The sequence below is a fragment of the Adiantum capillus-veneris genome, chromosome 4 (genome assembly GCF_014529385.1).
Source record: "Adiantum capillus-veneris isolate H3 chromosome 4, ASM1452938v2, whole genome shotgun sequence".
NCBI lineage: Eukaryota > Viridiplantae > Streptophyta > Polypodiopsida > Polypodiales > Pteridaceae > Adiantum > Adiantum capillus-veneris.
The window spans coordinates 95,748,065-95,766,135 of NC_140934.1; positions in this window are offsets into that span (position 1 = coordinate 95,748,065).

Sequence of the window (18,071 nt, forward strand, 5' to 3'; positions counted from 1 at the left end):
ACCACCAGTTTGATGTAGACTTTGTAGGATGAAATATTACCTGCCAGAGCCACATAACTTACATGAGAGCTTTTAAGCACATAACTTGTAAAAGGGGGATGTTAACTATTTACATACTTACTTGTTCACAATGCTCGGGTAGTACGAAAGTGTCTCTTAGGTCAGTCCATTTCTTAGTAGAATCCACCTAAAGAAAACCAGACTCTCCTCTACGCACAGTAGCGTTGCGACCCTCCATGATTATCTTGAACCATTGCACGTCGAACAAGTCGACAAAAAATCCTCTGTAATCGATCCTCAAAATCTCTTGCAGCGTGCCGAAGTAAGTGAGTTCCGCCACCACAGGATCTGCATCAGGAACGTCGTCGACTAGACTGTTCAAATTTTGCCATGATTCCACAATCTTGAGTAAAACGCTTTTTGTCGATTCGTTCCACCCTAAAATGTCGACCTTTACACCATGCTGTTGTGTATGACTTATACTACAACGAACAAAGATTATGAGTGGTTGTTCAAACGTTTATAAATAAAGTCACTTGCTAGTCGTACATTGCAAACTTACCTTGGTCGCGCAACCCCGAGAGTACTCCCACTCTTCTTCACTCACTTCGTCACCGCATTGTTGTGCGCTTTTCAATTGGTTGTGCAACCATCTTAAGCTCATGAAGGTTGGTAGGCTCTCCAGAACCGCTGGATAGTGCATCGGTGGTCGTCTTCCCCGTCTCCACTCGATTCGTGCCCTTTGTCGCTCTTGCTTTGCATCCTCATATTGTGAAATCCACTTTTGCATCACTGGATTGTGAAGCATGCAAAATCGGTTGATTTTAGCCTCTAGATCTTCCGTCATCTTCTTCTCAACACCGAGATTGCACATGAAAATCCCAGATATGCGCTCATCATCTATGGTTCGCCATAGCGTGTCCCGGGATTTATCAAATCCGTCTAGCCACTCTCCAATGTACACTAGGGACTCTGATACCAACCAACCTTCTGCCATGCTACCCTCCGGACGTGCCTTTTGACGCACATATCCCTTAAGCTTTTCATGAAACGCTCTAAGAAGAACATCCATCTGGAATGAACTGTGCCAGCTATTTCCACCTCATCAACTATGTGAACAAGAAGATGCACCTGAATGGTTAGCATTGTAGTAGGAAAATGTTTTTCAAACATGCACACAAGCTCCGCAACATTTAGTTTGGCGAATGGTATGGAGTCTACGTTGATCTCCTTTTGTGAGATCCATTGCACCAGCTTTGCAAGTTTGTAGATTGTGTTACGGATGTCGAGAGACAAACATCCCTCAATGGCAACCGGTAAAATAAACTGTAAAGTATGTGCAGCAATGATATTAAAGTCCACATTTTATGCAATGATATTAAAGTCCACTATGAACGTACCTGACACATTTTATGCCAATCGTGTGACTTCAAACCGGTAAGCTTTCCTTCTTTAGTAAAACACGTTCGGAGCGAGTGCATTACGCCAGTGGGGGTTCGCAAAGATCGAATGGTCTCTTTTACTTTGCGTTCTTGGGCTCCTGTGAAAATCCATGGTGCTTTAGGGAGTTTTATCGATCCATCAGACGCTGTTTGCGGCCAATATTGCTCCATACGATCCACATTTCTAAGGTCAACTCTGGCTCCCAAAGTATCTTTCTTGCCGGTCAAATGGTCCCATAGTAGATTACCCACATTCTTGAATATGTGCATTGGATCGAGCAAGTGATTGATCATGAGTCGCGGCCAGTATGGTAACTCGTACCATAGAGATAGTCTCTTCATCCCTGGAGGCAATCCGTCAAGGATGCTTGTGCAGACATCCTTGGTGGCTCTCTTCCCAAAAAGCCGTCGCGTAACACATGATTCTCTGGAAGATACGCTTGATGACCTTCTTAGATTTGCTTCTTCAGTGAGGGTGCCCTACGTGCATTCAGTCTAGGTCCACATGTGACATATGCTCTGTATCCGCTTGTTTGAAGCCCTGCATGTATACACATGATAATAGATCAACTATGGAAAAAAACAAGATTTACAGTGTCTGAGTGAGGAGTGTCAATAGATCACCTGAGCATTCTGTTAGCCCGGGATAGTCATGCATGGTCCACATTAGAATGCCTCTGATCAAAGCATTCCGTCGTCCTGTGTGTCGGCTCATATCCACCACCTCTATGCCAATCCACAATTGTTGTAGCTCTTCCAATAGTGGACGAAGATACACATCCATATTCCCCACTTTATATCGCCCTGGCACAATCAAGCTTAGCCATAGGTGCCCCTTCTTCGTAGTCAACCACGGGGGAATGTTGTAGTTGACGATGACAACGGGCCATACACTGTAAGATGTTGATCTTTGACCAAATGGATTTACGCCATCCATAGCCAGGCCTAAGCGCAAATTTCGAGCTTCCCTGGCAAAATCCGACCATGTTCCATCTATATGTTTCCACGCTACGCAATCTGCAGGAATTCGTAGCACACCATCCGAAGATTTATTCTCCTCATGCCATGATGCTAGGGCGGCCATGGACTTACATTCGAAGAAATGCTTGATGCGAGGAAGCAGAGGGAAATGTCGCAAAACCTTTTGTGGAATTTTTGTCCCGTGGCGATCTACTCGATATCTTTCGGAATCACATTTCGGACACTTCTCCATGTCTATGTATTCCCCTCTGAAAAGAATGCAGTCATTAGGACAAGCGTGGATAGAATTGTAATCCATCCCCAAGTTTCGCAAAATCTTTCTTACTTCATCTCGGGAATCTGACATCACATTGTCAGCTGGTAGTATGTGCTCTTTCAGCAATCTACACAACATAAAAATATGATACAGTCGTGTAAAAATCTATCAGATCATTATACATTTAGAGTTCTATTAAAGTAAACTAATTGTAATAGATCACCTGAAAAGCGCTGTGACGCTAGTGTCACTCCATCCAAACTTTGCCTGCATGTTGAGAAGAACCAGGAGTGCTTTCAATCTAGACATACGTGCTCCATTATACAATGGCGTATCGGCTTCACTTTTCATATCATCATAGATAAGCCTTTCTGAATCCATGATCGTCTCGATCATTTCATCAATCTCGGGCTCAAACATTGCCTCGTTGGGAATGTGCTCTGCATGATCATCCCCCGAGCTGTCAGAGGCTACATCTTGTGGCCTCACATATGCTGCTTGACCAAAGCGCCTGCGAACACGTCTATTGGGTTGCAAGATTGCTGCTTGTTGGCCAGCGTCAGAGTCCGACGAGTTATAATTGGCAACAACTCGATCTATAATAGATGGATCGAACTCGCCAAATTCGCGAACGTGTTGCAAAGAAACACGTCTTGTCCGTCGCACAGCATGCTTGCATTGATTACAAGGACATAAGACCCTCGTTGAGAGATAGGTGTTTCGGTTGGACAGTCCCACATCCTCGTCGCTACTCATAATGAGGATAAAAAACTTATAACCTGGACAACAAATTTAATATTCTATTGGCATTCTTCGTCTTATCTCTCTCTCTCTCTCTCTCTCTCTCTCTCTCTCTCTCTCTTTACCTCACATTCTCTAGTCATGTCCAATCCCCGCACACCTCGGTCTAGAGGTGCACGGAGATCAGAACCACCGGGTTATAATCTCGTCTTTATTGGTCAATACCTATATTTGTGGGTACCAGAAATCTACACACCCACGTCTACATGATACTGCATGTAGTGGACAAAACCCCTTTGCCTCTTCTCTAGCTGTAGCACTTCACTTCATCTTAACATCTTTTCACAGTAGATCTTTTCACTGTTCGTCTAACTCTAAACCCTAAACCGTAAGTAATTCTTGCGTGGACTCGATCTAACGTAAATAAGCGTAAATCTAAATAAACGTAAATCTAACTAAAAATAAAGCTAAATCTAATTTAACGTAAGTCTAATGACTAGAGGTTGTCTAGATGGTCATTGTGTCGGGGATGTAGTGACTCTTGCCACCCTGAAGATCCACCTTCTTCCCTATCTTCTGAAGACATTTCACCAGTACTTTTGGATCGACGGAGCGCACCATGAGTGAAGGCAGCAATACCCTATATTCCATTGAGGGCTTTCTTCACCCGCTTCATGCAGGCATCGCAGTCTATGGAGACCTAAATCTAATATAATATAACGTAAATCTAAATCTAGCTTAGATAAACGTAAATCTAGTTAAAAATAAATCTGAATCTAATTTAATGTAAGTCTACATATAACCTAATCTTTAACGTCTTTTAAGATAGTTTCCTACGACGTTATAACTCTCTTCTTCTTGTGTGTGTGCGCGTGTGTGGATGTGTGTGCCAATAAAAAGAGATAAATGGTATAACCTTTCTATCACCCATGCCAAGTATGATAGATTGATTATGCCATTTCCCTCTTGAATAATAGGTCTTGAGTTCAACTCCTCGTCGGCTAGATCTTTAGGTCTTTTAATTTTAATTAGTTTCCTATGACGTTAAATTAGTTTCTCTCTCTTTCTCTCTCAATGTGTGTGCGTTTTTTTGGATCGTATGCATGTTTTCTCTCTCTTTTCCTCTCTCAATGTGTACGTTTTTTGTTTATGCATGTTCTCTCTCTCTTTTCCTCTCTCAATGCGTGCGTTTTTTGTTTACGCATGCTCTCTCTCTCTTTTTCTCTTTCAATGTGTGTGTGCATTCTTTGTTTATGTATGTGTGTGTGCGCGTTTTTGTTTTTGTTTGTACTCTCTCTCTCTCTCTCTCTCAAAAACACTATGTGTGTGTGTGTATGTGTGTGTGAGAGAGAGAGAGAGAGGGAGAGAGAAAGAGGGGAAGGGAACATGAGAATGAGGAGAGGGAAGGAGCATACGTGGCTCTCCTTCCTCTCCTCGTGTGTGTGTGTGTGTGGAGAAAAAAAAGAGAGAGAGAGAGAGAGAGAGAGAGAGAGAGAGAGAGGGAGAGCGTTACCTGCTCTTTGTTTGAGGGCGTCGAAAAACTCAGATCTGAGATCTGAGTTTTTGGGCGCGCTCGGTTATTTTTTTACCCCAGCCGGCGTCGCTATGAGCGTCGCAAATTTACAAAAAAATTTGCGACGCTTATAACGACGCTCATAGCGACGCCGGAAATTTTTTTTCGAAGCGTCGCTGTGTGAACGTCGCTAATATGAAGAGCCTCTTGTAGTGCTAGTCACCTATGTGGATGCACTAGCATCTGCCACCTCTACTACTTTAATGCATCACTCCATCTATAAATGGAGTTCCACTGTACAAACTCAATCTCTTGATAAATTATAATTTTGCATCCTTTTGTATAGTATTATCAAGTGTTATTTTAAGTGTTAACCGAACTTATTATAAGTTGTCTATTATTATAAACGCGAGCAATAATTATCCGCCATGATAAATCGAGCCTTACAAGTGGTATCAAAGCATATTGTAAGGTTTTTTAAACTATTATTAGATTCCTTTTAAATAATAAAATATCCAATTTTCTTTGTAAATATCTTCTTTCCCTTTCAAGTGTTTCATCGTACTCCTGAGAAGTGGCATAGAGAAGTCAGAAGGTATAATCCAAGTGTCAAGTGTGCTAAACTTTCTGTCTTTTAGTCATTCAATGAACAAGCCATGCGAGCCTTAAATTTGAAGGCTTAAGAGGAAACTCACGCTCATGTTTTCTCTACTTGTGCCCCTCTTTGGTTGAAGTCTATCTTCGTTACCACAGAAGCTTTACACCCCGTGCTTGCCAGCATCGCATCGCTACACAAAACCTGTTTTGCACGGACCTGCATACTCTGCACGAAGCCTAGCTCTGCTCGTTGATCATCAGAAGGTGCCGCCAGCAACTCGGACTGCGTCAGCATCACCATTTGGCTCCGCTTGTGCCACACTTGCATTTACTACTAACATGGGCTCCACTGAGTTCATCAACGATCCGCAGCCGACAGTGAATCGGAGTCAGACGCACACTTGCAACCTTGCAATAGCCTATGCCAAGGTTTTGCTAATTACCAATCGGCTCTGCTAACCATTTTGTAGCACAGCGCCGTCCAACAGCCTGTGAAGCGCTACCCGCTGGCCCACGTGCTCCAGGCTCGTCTCTCTCAGATTCGAATTTTTTTTGAAGCTTAAAGTTTCATTCTTTGTTAAGTAGGCTGTCCCACACTTACAAAGCCCTTTTGTTTTGGACTATCAACAAAAGGTGTAAAAGTTTTTCTATGGAAAGCAACTATAGCTCAACAAATCAGTCCAGCTACCCAAAGTCGAACACACCAAAAATTACCCAAAGCAGTACCGAGATTTTTGGCAGGAGAAGGTAAATTCACAACAATCTGCATTGCAAGAAGAAGTCGCGGAGAATAACATCAACGAGGCATATCGAGCTTACGCCCAAAAACTCGTAAATATAGTTCTTAGTTTTTAAAACTCTTGTAATCAAGGAGTCTAGACACTGCTTGAGAGTCTCTCAAGTAAGACCGCTCCGCACTATGAGCACCAAGAATCTGGACAAGTTTAATGGCCAAAATTTTCACTCATGGCAAGTTAAAATCTAAGGGTATCTGATGAAAAAGAATTTATGGGCTGTTGTAAAGCCAATTGGGGAAGGGGAGAGCATTATGATACGAGGTGCACATGCACAATTTGTGTCAAAAGACGAGCAAGCCCTAGGCATTATTATCACTGCATTAGATGATAATTATGTTCATTACATAGATGACTGCAACACTTCATTACAAGCATGGGAAACCTTGGCACAAGCAAAGGCTAAGCACTCCAAAAGTAGCCTAAGAATGCAGCTCTATGGACTCATGATGGATGCTAATGAAGATTTAGCTAGCCTTATCAATATGCTTCAATCCATTTGCACTTAGTTAGCGTCGTTAGATGCTAAAGTGGATGATGAGGACAAAATTGTAGTCTTGCTTAAAGCACTTCCGCTCGAGTATGATCACATAGTCACAATAATTAAAGAAAAGGAACCTCTACCTAAGTTTGAAGATGTGGTCAATTCACTTCAGGATGAAGAGAAGAAGCACTCTAATGACAACTCTACATCAAACAGAGTTTATGTTATGCAGAAGGCTGAGTGCAAGCATTGTGGCAAGCTCGATCACAAATCAAATGATTGCTTCAAGATCAAAGCATGCACCCTATGTGGAAAGCTTGGACAAACACCTTTAAGATGTTTCAAGAAGCCCCAAAACAGGGATAAAGGCAATGTCAACCTCACCAATGATGGAGAAAAAGAAGAGGAGCCACCACAAGCCCTCTTCATCATTGATGTATTGTAGAGGTTTACAACCTACCCTCTCTCTAGAACCATGTTTGATGAATCCAAATGTGTACTCATGTATTTGCCTAAGCGTGTCAGTTGAACCATGAGCTAATGCATCCATGGAGAACCAACCATGATGTATCATGGCATAACTAGGATGAATCTAGGTTTAAGGGGGTGCTTGTTAGGTTAAACCCTATCTTCATCCTATGTACTAGCTTCTCTCTCGCTCTCGCTCACATCATTGTGGGAAACATACCTACACCTAGCACTTCATTTACATGCCACATGGAGCATACACTTGTCCTAAGCCTCCTTATGCACACAACACCTAGCCACCGATGTGGATGCACTAGCATCTGCCACCTCTACTACTTGCATATATCACTCCATCTATAAATGGAGTTCCACTGTGCAAACTCAATCTCTCGATAAATTATAACTTTGCATCCTTTTGTATAGTATTACCAAGTGTTATTTTAAGTGTTAACCTAATTTAGGATAAGTTGTTTATTATTATGAACGCGAGCAATAATCATCCGCCATGATTAATCAAGCCTTACACTGCGTAGGCCAAGGTGGCCCGTATTTGTGATTTGCTAATCCATTTGAATTTTTCATACCGCCTCCCGTTTCAGAATTATCAGGAGGGTTCGTCTGATTCTTGCGGGGTTCGTCATTTGAATCCATGTGTGTCGCGGTAAAAGGATCTGATTTCTCGGTAGAAGAGAAATCAGCCGTGCTCTGATACCACTGTCACAAGCTTTGGGCACCCCAAGCAGAGAATCCGACCCGACACATGAGTAAATCACTTAAAATACTTTACAACTTTAAAAACGCGAGTCGACACGGTCCGATGTAGTTTCGTGCCCAGAGGTATTGGCCCTAAAACGTGGCGCCCCTTTTGGTATTTCTTTATTATATTAATGCTTTAGCAAAGTATAACTCCCGAAGGGGTCCTCTGCTCTTAGATTTTGCGTGCAGATGCTGTGAAGAGTGAGGCCCCAATGGGTTTATTTATTCTTACAAGGGATGCCCCAAAAGCAGTTTTAACTCAAAAGTAATTGGTCCAAAAGCTTCTGGTTCCAAAAGCTGGCAGAAAAAAGCATCAGCGCAATTTGCGCAATTCCGTACAATCTGCCACATCAGCACCACCTTGTTAGGACAGGCGTTCGTACAGTCAACATGTCAACACATTTTTTGTGAAGTCCGTACAGGCAATGCCACATCATCATGCAATACTGCCACGTCAACCCCTCTGTCTGCAGGTGGTCATGCCACGTCATCATTTTGTGACAGCTGTGCCATGGCATAGTCCGTTGTGCTGACCCCATGTCTGTGTGGAAAGCATGTGAAACTGGTTGCTCTAAGAAAACGTTGTAGGCCATTAAGTATCGCTAGACCATGTGTAGTCACCATCTCCATGAGATGTCTCCCATACTTTGTTTACTCTCTGTCCTATGAATGTCTATCAAGCCCCAAATCTCTTACATCTAGCCCTTTAAGCATCTCCTCTAAAGTGTCCTAGAAAATTGTTTGCCGTCAGGGCATTGAAGTACCCTAGGAGGATGATGTCACCATCCTTGGAAAACTCTTGTATGTCATTTTCTAGGATAGCGAAAGGTGACTAGCCTCTAGGCCTAGCATAGACTGATGTACCACTAAGGGGAAAGTTAGCATATGGCAATGTTTAAAAATTGGCTTGGGTCGGACCTCATCCTCACCCACATGTATCTAGCACGATCATCTCTTTGCACTGAATAATGTTGCTACTCCCCCTAATTCTCTGCTCCCATGCTCAGATCTTGTGTCAGTCCGGCAAGCTGTCTCCCATCTATATCCCGTCACATGTGGCATCATGTGTCCAGGGGTCTTATGAGTCTTTGAGAAGAATATAATGTCCCTGTCCTGAAAGCTATCCTCAAAGGCGCCCACATCGAGCCTATAAGATCCATTACAATTCCAGGTTGCCATCTTTAGTATGTCCCACAGGTCTCACACCGTCATGTAGAGCGTCGCTCTTCAATCACCACCTCACTGTCTCGATAGAAGGAAATCTTTCCCTTCTCCCTTACTGCTGTAATCTCTGGCATCACCTCTTGCATGTGCACCAACTGCAAGAGGGTGAGATCATCACCGAAAAAAATACCTGTCTTCTTGATGGTTGGCCTCTTCTTCATGAACTCCTCCTTCAAGGAGGGGAAACATAGTATAAGTGTTTTGTGCTTTGAGGACTCTCCCGGGCCTTCAATCCTCTTGCCCACCCTCCATGCCTTTGTGTGTAAAGGTTTCTCCATCCCCATCATGGACACGAGGCTTGTGACCTCTTTTTCAGCACTGTTGACATCCTTGAGGCCGGTGACCCTCACGTGTAAGGCTAGAGATGAGAGCTAGAGATCGAGGATAGAGCTTGCAGTGATTCTTCTTGCGCTTGCGTATTGAAGGCCCTCTTGTGCCCCTTTAGGTGAAGTTTTACAGGTAAGCCAATGGAAAGGCGGTGAATCAACAGCAGACACATGATTGAACTTGAAAATTGAGAATGCATGAACTTAAAAGAGCACTGGAAACGAGATACAGAGTGGTGGAGTTCCACTCCTAGATGCAATGGCCCCTAGGTGAGGCGCCTCACATGGTACCTTTCTTTATATTGATAACTCTTGGAGTACAACTGCCACGGAGTCACTCTGCATGTGTGTAACGATACATTGTTCTACCAGAAATGACCCCTCGACCTTCTTTTATAGGCACATAGGGCCAAAAGCAAGAACTCTCATGATTGATTCCCAAAAGCTGCAGCGTCCCAAAAGTCAATTATTGTCAATAACTAAAGCTGCCATGGTGTCATGCCCAAACAACCTACCACGTGTTCCCGGTTTTTACTCACAATTCACCACGTGGATCCCGTTGGAATTCCGACCACGATTTTTTCGCGCCAAAACTCAGACTTGGGTCATTTGGTTCGGCTTGTTGGCACCCCCTTGGCTCATCATCTTCTCTTCTGTCTTGTATGGTAATACCATGTCATCACTTTGCGACATACCCCCCCTTAAGAGGAGTAATTTCCCTCGATTATACCTGCAAAACAGATAATAAACGGTAAACAAGCTTAATAGACACCGATTTCATGCATACATGCATTTGACCACTCAAACTATGCACTAGCACAAAGAACACCCACTAAACAATTAGGAATCACATTCACATTATTATCCTCGTCGAGATCTCACACACGAATTGTGATCAATATGACTTGTGTATAACACCATAGAGGAAGAGAAGATGTGGCATGTACGGCGCCTCAACATATGTTGGAGAGGGGGAATAGCATACACACCCAGAACACACCTAATATGCCTCTCCATAGACCATGGCCTACTCTTCACCGCAACCCACATTTACACACACTCACAATCTACAAATCTTTACTCGGGCGCTCAGATTCAGAAAACTCCAACCTGGCAACACACCATGTACACCCACACCCGATTATGCGCACAATTCTTGTATTTGCAATATCCTCCGTGCTCACACAATCTCTCTCCCTCTCTCTCGGCATACACGCACAATCTGTGGCGTCTCCTACCATGGATGACAAGCACAAGATGAGAAACAGACAAAGATAAAGGTCGAGCCGACACAAGCAATAATAGACGGAATTTGCATTATAAAAAAAAAACTTGGGTACAATGATGGTGTTGATGATTTGTGCGCCTCAGGCTGCCTCGAGCTCCCTCTCTTCAATGCTATGAAAACCCACTTCAAGCAAAAAGATACTATGGTCCTTTTCAAATCTTGAAGCCAATCAATGACATGGCTTATCAACTCATGGCTACTTAAGCCCTACAAAGGAGAGCCACCAAGAGAACCAATTATTGAAGACCCGCCAGAGATCGAACACCAAGAAAAGGCGCTACAACTCGAAGTTGTCCTTTGGCATGAAGACAAGATGCTATGGCATGGTAAGATTATCAGACGATATCTTATTGAGTTAAAAGATTATCCTTTTGAAGATGCTAGATGGATGCAAGGAATGTAGCTTAAGGATAGAATGAACCTTGTCAATGCTTGCAATGCTACCTTAGAGTAAGCAAATGTAAATGTTTCTTTTAAATGATTAATGGTTTTGTCTTATAAGACCAATTCTCTTTTTCTTGTGCACAAATCTAAGTAGTATGCATGCTTACAATCATGTTTGTGATGATGACGTCTCTCAAACACCAAGTAGAATTTGTCACTCTACTTTGGGAGAATGAAATGGACTCAAGAGCAGACATGCTTGCGGCAGCTAAGTCTCCCAAGTCCCAAATGGATTAGTCATCCATCTTGGAATGATGTTGTAGGGTAAAAAAGGATCCTCTACCCGCTAAGAAACATCGATTAATGACTAAGGATTTATCTCTTCTACCTCATAGTCGTCCTCATAGTCGAGGACTACTATGATTTCAAGAGAGTGGTAAATCTAATATTTAACCAATCCAAATGATTTTCTCATATTAAACTGATCATTTAATGTGGGAGAATAAACGGGAACAAGGGTTAGGATATAGATATGTGCTTATGGATCTATCTCAACACGGGGCCAAGGTTAAAGGGTCCATATGAGAGATGGTCTGTCAAAGAGCAATACTACCGAATGGAGTTTAAATACCTTAGGTTTAGCTTCATTAAAGACCTCCAAAGGTTAGTGAAAGTCCTTAGACTGTAGGCAAGCTAGGGTTGTGCTTGAGGTGGGAGCCCGACCCAAGCTTGAGGTGCTTGTCGTGCTTGCTGACTAAGGTGCTAAGGTGCTCCATGACTAAGGTGCTTGAGGGGCTTAAGGTGTTCCCAAAGTCAACCACAAATCTCTACTCATGGGGGGGCGAGCCCTTATTGTAGGGGCATGAGAGAGAACACACACACCCTCACACAAGTCAAGCCATTTCTAAAGAAGCAGCAAGGACACATGTCAAGTTCCTCTTCGTGTTGCCCTCATAAGGTGCCTAAAGCCTATTGGTTGGCCTCTCAAGGAATCAAATGATAATTTAGCTAATTTAATTAATTGTTTATGCATTTATCAAGTCCTCTCTCTCAAAGGGGAAAGGGGGACACTTGTTCCAAGGCTAGCATGGTTGCTTGATATGCACTATGCATGTGATCTCTCTCTCTCTCTCTCCCCCCCCCCCGCCCCACACACACACACACATACTCTCTCTCTCTCTCTCTCTCTCTCTCTCTCTCTCTCTCTCTCTCTCTCTCTCTCTCTCTCTCTCTCTCTCTCTCATAGTCAAGATTCAGAAGAATGTGGTTTGGTGTGTTGTGCTAGAGTGACAAGTCCGCACCCCCCTGAGATGATGCTTGGACCAATCCTCACTGTACTTGATCTCTGAAAACCATTAAAAGTACATTGTCTCACAGAGGAAAAACACCAACGACACTTACAGACCGTGTTTGAAGAATCGCAGCAACATAAACTTCAAGTTAATGCTAAGAAGAGTGAATTTTTCTTAACAGAGATTCACTACCTGGGATACATAGTCTCCCACAATCAAGTACACATGGACCCAGCAAAAGTTCAAGCTAATTCAAATTGGTCTCAGCCTGCTTCGGTCCATGATGTCTGAAGTTTCCTTTGCCTCTATTCCCTACTACATACTTTTTTTTCGCCATTTCGCCCATGTACCTGCACCTCTCCATGATCTCACAAAGAAAAAGATATCCTTTCTGTGGGGGGCTAAGCAGAAGGAATCTTTTGAAAAGCTTAAGTACCTTCTCACCCATGGACCAATGCTCATCGTACTTGATCTCTGAAAACCATTTGAAGTACATTGTGATGCTTCAGGCAATTGCTTGGTCAATTCTTAATCAAGAAGGCCACGCAATAGCTTATGAAAGTAGACGACTTTGCGATGCGGAGCTTCATGCTTCCATCTATGAGAGGGACCTCATTGCAGTCATTCATGCTCTCTTAGTTTGGAAACATTACCTTTTGGGAGCCGATTTTACAATAAAGAAAGACTGTCAAAGTATTCCGTATTTTCTCTCTCGATGTAAGTTGTCTGAGAAACAGATGAGGTGGCCAATTTCCTCTCCATGTTTCACTTTCAACTACTACACACATTTCAAATCAAGAATGTGGTGGCAGATGCTCTCTCCCGACGGCCCCAAGTAAATGCTATAACGAGCATACATCATCAAGAGTTGGAATCTCTACCTGAGATGTATCTTGACGACTCCGACTTCGGTGAAATCTAGCAACAGTTACAAACTGGTAAAGACATCTTTCCCTATTCTATTAAGGATGGTTATCTTTATTTTCATTAGGTTCTTTTGTGTGGCACGGCCACTTAGAAAAAAAGGTGATAGATGAAGCACATGCTTCTTCTTACGCAGGACACAGAGGCATAATGTCCACAACACAAGCCTTAGAAAGATTTTTTTATCGGCCAACACTACGAACTGACATAGATAAATATGTCAGAGAATGTGTACCATGCCAAAAAGCTAAGTATGATTGCCATAAAACTCCTCGCCTACTTTAGCCCCTACCGGTACCTCAAGTATCCTGGGAAAGTATTGCCATGGATTTTATAATGGATTTGCCACAAACTCCAAATGGAAATGATGCAATTTGGACTATCATAGAAAGATTTAGTAAGCAAACTCATTTCATTCCAGTAGCAAAGACCATTAAAGCTGATGACATGGCAAAGATCTTTTTGCCCTAGATTTTTAATTATCATGGTATACCCAAAACAATTATCAGTGATCGCGACCCACAAATGACTAGTAATGTCTAGTGAGCACTTTTTACGAACTTAGGAACTAAGTTGAATTTTCCTTCAGCTTATTCCTAAACATTTTAAAGTGCTATGTCTCAAATAATCAACAGAATGGGAGAAGTATCTACCTCTTGCAGAATTTTCCTATAAGAACAATGTACATTCCTCTACATGAAAAAGCTCCTTTCGAGGCTACTTACGGAAAACCACATCTTTCTCTAATCCTTCTCACCAAGGATAAGATATTTGCAGCAGCTGATAAATTTGTTCTAAACATGGATACTGCCTACATGCACGTGAAACACGCTATCCTTAGATCTCAAGAAAAGCATAAGATAAGAAATCGGTAGATAGATATCGTCGTGTTCTCAAGCTAACTGAAGGACAATTTGTTCTTCTCATGTGTGATAAAGCGCGACTTAAGAAACTGGCCAATTAGAAAGGGAAAGCTGTAAAATTTTCCAATAGATAATATGGTCTGTTTAAGATTAGAGAATAGATAATTGACGTTGCATTTAGATTGGATCTTCCAAAGACTTGGAAAATCCATAATGCTTTTTACATGAGCCTTCTACGACCTTTCGTTGGCGAACCTCCTGCAGAACCAGCTAGAGAAGATCCCCCTGAAGTAGATGAAACTGAAGAAATACTTCTTCTAGAACAGATTATACACCATCAGGAGCGTCAACTAAAGTCTGGAAGAACTCATTATAAGTACTTAGTAAAGTTCAAGAATCACTCTGCTCTAGATGCTCAGTGGATGACGAAATCAAAATTACAAGATTTTCCTGACTCCTGCATACGTATTATGAAGCCCTACAATTGAGGACAATTGTTTAGAAGCCAGAGGGATGTAATATTTTTAGCTACGACTACAAATAAATGAATATGATTTTTGTGCACAAAGAATGAATTTATGAATTTATTTATACCAATTAATTATGAACGGGTAAATTTTCCAGTGCAATGTGTCATATGGAAATTTATCCATGTTCGGATAGTATGATAAGCAGAACAATAGTCGGATGCAATGTTGATTAGTTCAGAAGAAGTGCTTGAATAAGATGGTGTCTCTAGTTCGCGGAAAAAAACTATAATCAAATACTTTTGCAGTGGCCGTCCAAAAAAGTGGCCGACCGGACACAATGGAAATAGGACCTTGTTGACGAGAGCCGACATATTGAGTTGGGAGAGACATGAAATCAAGCGAGTTACTAATGCTCCAGATTGATCAGAAAACCGGGTAACGCCTTTTGAAGTGTACAATTTAAAAATCTTTTAAAGTCAGTGGCCCGCCAATCTGAAAGGGGCCTAATTTAATAAACATTAAAAAACTCTACATATAGCGTGAGAAAAAAGCAGAACCAGCGTAGAAGTTTTTGGGAGCTCTCTCTCTCTCTCTCTCTCTCTCTCTCTCCCCCCATGCAGCGCCAGATGGCAAAGTTCCACTGCAAGGCCAGAAGAAAGGGGTAGCGCTACCAGTTTTGGGTGCTCTGCAGTAGTTTCCACACGCACACATAGCCTCCTCTCACATCTCTCAATCCAGCCTACACTCTCTCTCCTCTACGATTTCGTGCTCTGGTGTTCGTGAAGGGTGCACTGAGACCATGAAGTGCATGGCGAAGGTGTAGGACAGCCCATAGCGCTTGTGTGCGTCCTTGCGTCAAAGTTAGGAAGCAGTTTTCAGACGAGAAGTACTCTGTGTGGGTACTTCCTTCGCGAGCTGATAACAATAGAAGCTTCTCTTGCACATGGAATTCCAGTACGAAGCAGACAGAGCCGTTTCAACTACAGATATGATGAATTTCAACCAATAGGCTCACGAACCATGCATTTCAATGCATGAGAAAAGTGAATGGGACATGAACAATGAATACAGTTTCGGGTTCTTGTGCTTGTAATAGTTCAGAAAAAAAACCAAATCTCCTTTGCGCGGGGGGGGGGGGGGGGGGCAGCCCATCTCCTCGTCCCTAGTGCTATGTCAATTTTCTGCATGGTTTTTCTTAATTTTAAGTCGTGTTCCATGTGAAATAGTAAAATTAGCTTTGATGTATTTAGTGCACGCTTCTGTTTCTGTGACACATTAATTGAACAAATGAATCAAAATGGCTTACCAATGGCGAAGCAACCACATCTTTGATGCTCGAAATCATCTTTGGCTTCATAGTATCCTCATCGTTGAGCCATCGCCAAGTAGACTACTTCAGCATAGTCTTTCACACCACTGAGCTTGACCTTCTCTTTTATTCTCGGATACAGACAGGCTAGAAACTGCTCTCTTTTAAACAAATCTCCATTCTGTATGCATGTCGTAGCAGCTCTTTGCTCCCAAATGGATTCAAACTTATTAAAAAACAAACCAAAATCTTCACTTACATCCTGTTTCAAGACACTCAAGGTTGCATCCCAACCCGATGGAGAAATCTGCTTTTGAAAAGCTTCAATCAACATCTTCGGAACTTCCTATAGCGACCGCTGATTTGCAGACTTCAATCCCTCAAACCATCTTATGGATTTTCTCGTAGAACTAGCGGAAGCGCCTTCAAATTTTCTCCATCTTCTTAAATTCCCATCTTGAACAAGTAGAGCTCCAGATTGGAGAACCAGTCTGCAGCTGCTTCATCCCCAACAAGCATCATCTCCATGTTGAGCATCATAGAATACTACCGCGGAGCAATCGGTGTGCTCCTCAGTGGGGGCAACAAGAGATGGAGAGGGGGAATATCACACACACCTAGAACACACCCAATATGCCTCTTTATAGCCCAAGGCATACTCTGCAGCCTAACCCACTTGTACACACACACAATCTACAAATCTTCCCTCAGGTACTCACATTTAGACACCTCCAGCTCGGAAACACACCTTCACACCCGATGATGCACATAATTCCCAAATGTGTAATCTCACACCCTTCCTGCTGACACAATCTCTCTCCCCCTCTCTCTCGACGCGCACACACAATCTAGAGCCTCTGCTACCACGGATGACAAGCAGACGAAGATAAACTGACACAAGTGATCATAGATAGATGGAATTTGCATTAAAAAAAACTTGAGTACAACAATGGTGTTGATGATGTGTGTGCCTCGAGCTCCCTCTCTTCAGCGCTATGCAAACCCCACTTCCAGCGCTCCCTTTCCTGTGCACACGCGGCCTTGCGGATCCTCCTTGCACACCCCAAGCGGTTGCCTCATGCCTTCCTTCTTCCCTGCGCTATGAGAGCTTCTTTCAAGCCCTGGTGGTCTCTTCCTTTAATGCTATCATCAGCCCCACCTCCTCCTTGGTGTGCTTGCCACTTCAGCCTGCTCTCTCTGCAGCATGGGCTGCCCTCCTCTTGCATGAATATCCCCCCCTTTTGCGCTATCTACCCCCCCCCCCCCCCCCCCCCCCCCCCCCCTTCAAGCCTTGGGGGATTCCTTGGTGCAAACGCTCTCGAGCTTCTCCTCTTCACCACCCCGTCCACCTCTTCTGTAGTGTCATCATCAGCTCTCCCTCCTCATCCTTGGTGGCCCTTCACGAGCATGATGAGCCTCTCTCTCGTGTGCTATGGGCCTCCCTCTTCATACGTTGGTTTTTTGCTTCATATCGCTCCCTCCTCACCTTTTAGCCTTGGTTGCTTTCGGCATGGTGTGCCCTCGGTTTTTTGCTTCATATCGCTCCCTCCTCACTTTTTAGCCTTGGTTGCTTTTGGCATGGTGTGCCCTCCTTCCCCATGTCAAAAAATGTTTTTTTTTTCTCCTCCCGCTAGTCCATTGGTGGCATGCAAATTTCGTCTTCAACTTTGGGTGGTCGATCCATGAGTGGTGGCAAATGTCTAGACATATCGAGGGCGGCCTCACATGTGAGAGTACAACTAACAGCCCCTTTACTATCTATACCATGGTTGTCACGTGCAACGGAATTGAAATGGTGATGAGATCTAGACTTTACACTTCCAAAATTATTTACTTCTTTCCTTGCTTGAATGGATGCTACTTAGCACAAATGATGGTTCCTTTTATTTCCTTGTAGAGAGAGAGAGAGAGAGAGAGAGAGAGAGAGAGAGAGAGAGAGACCCGATGGGATCCCAACCA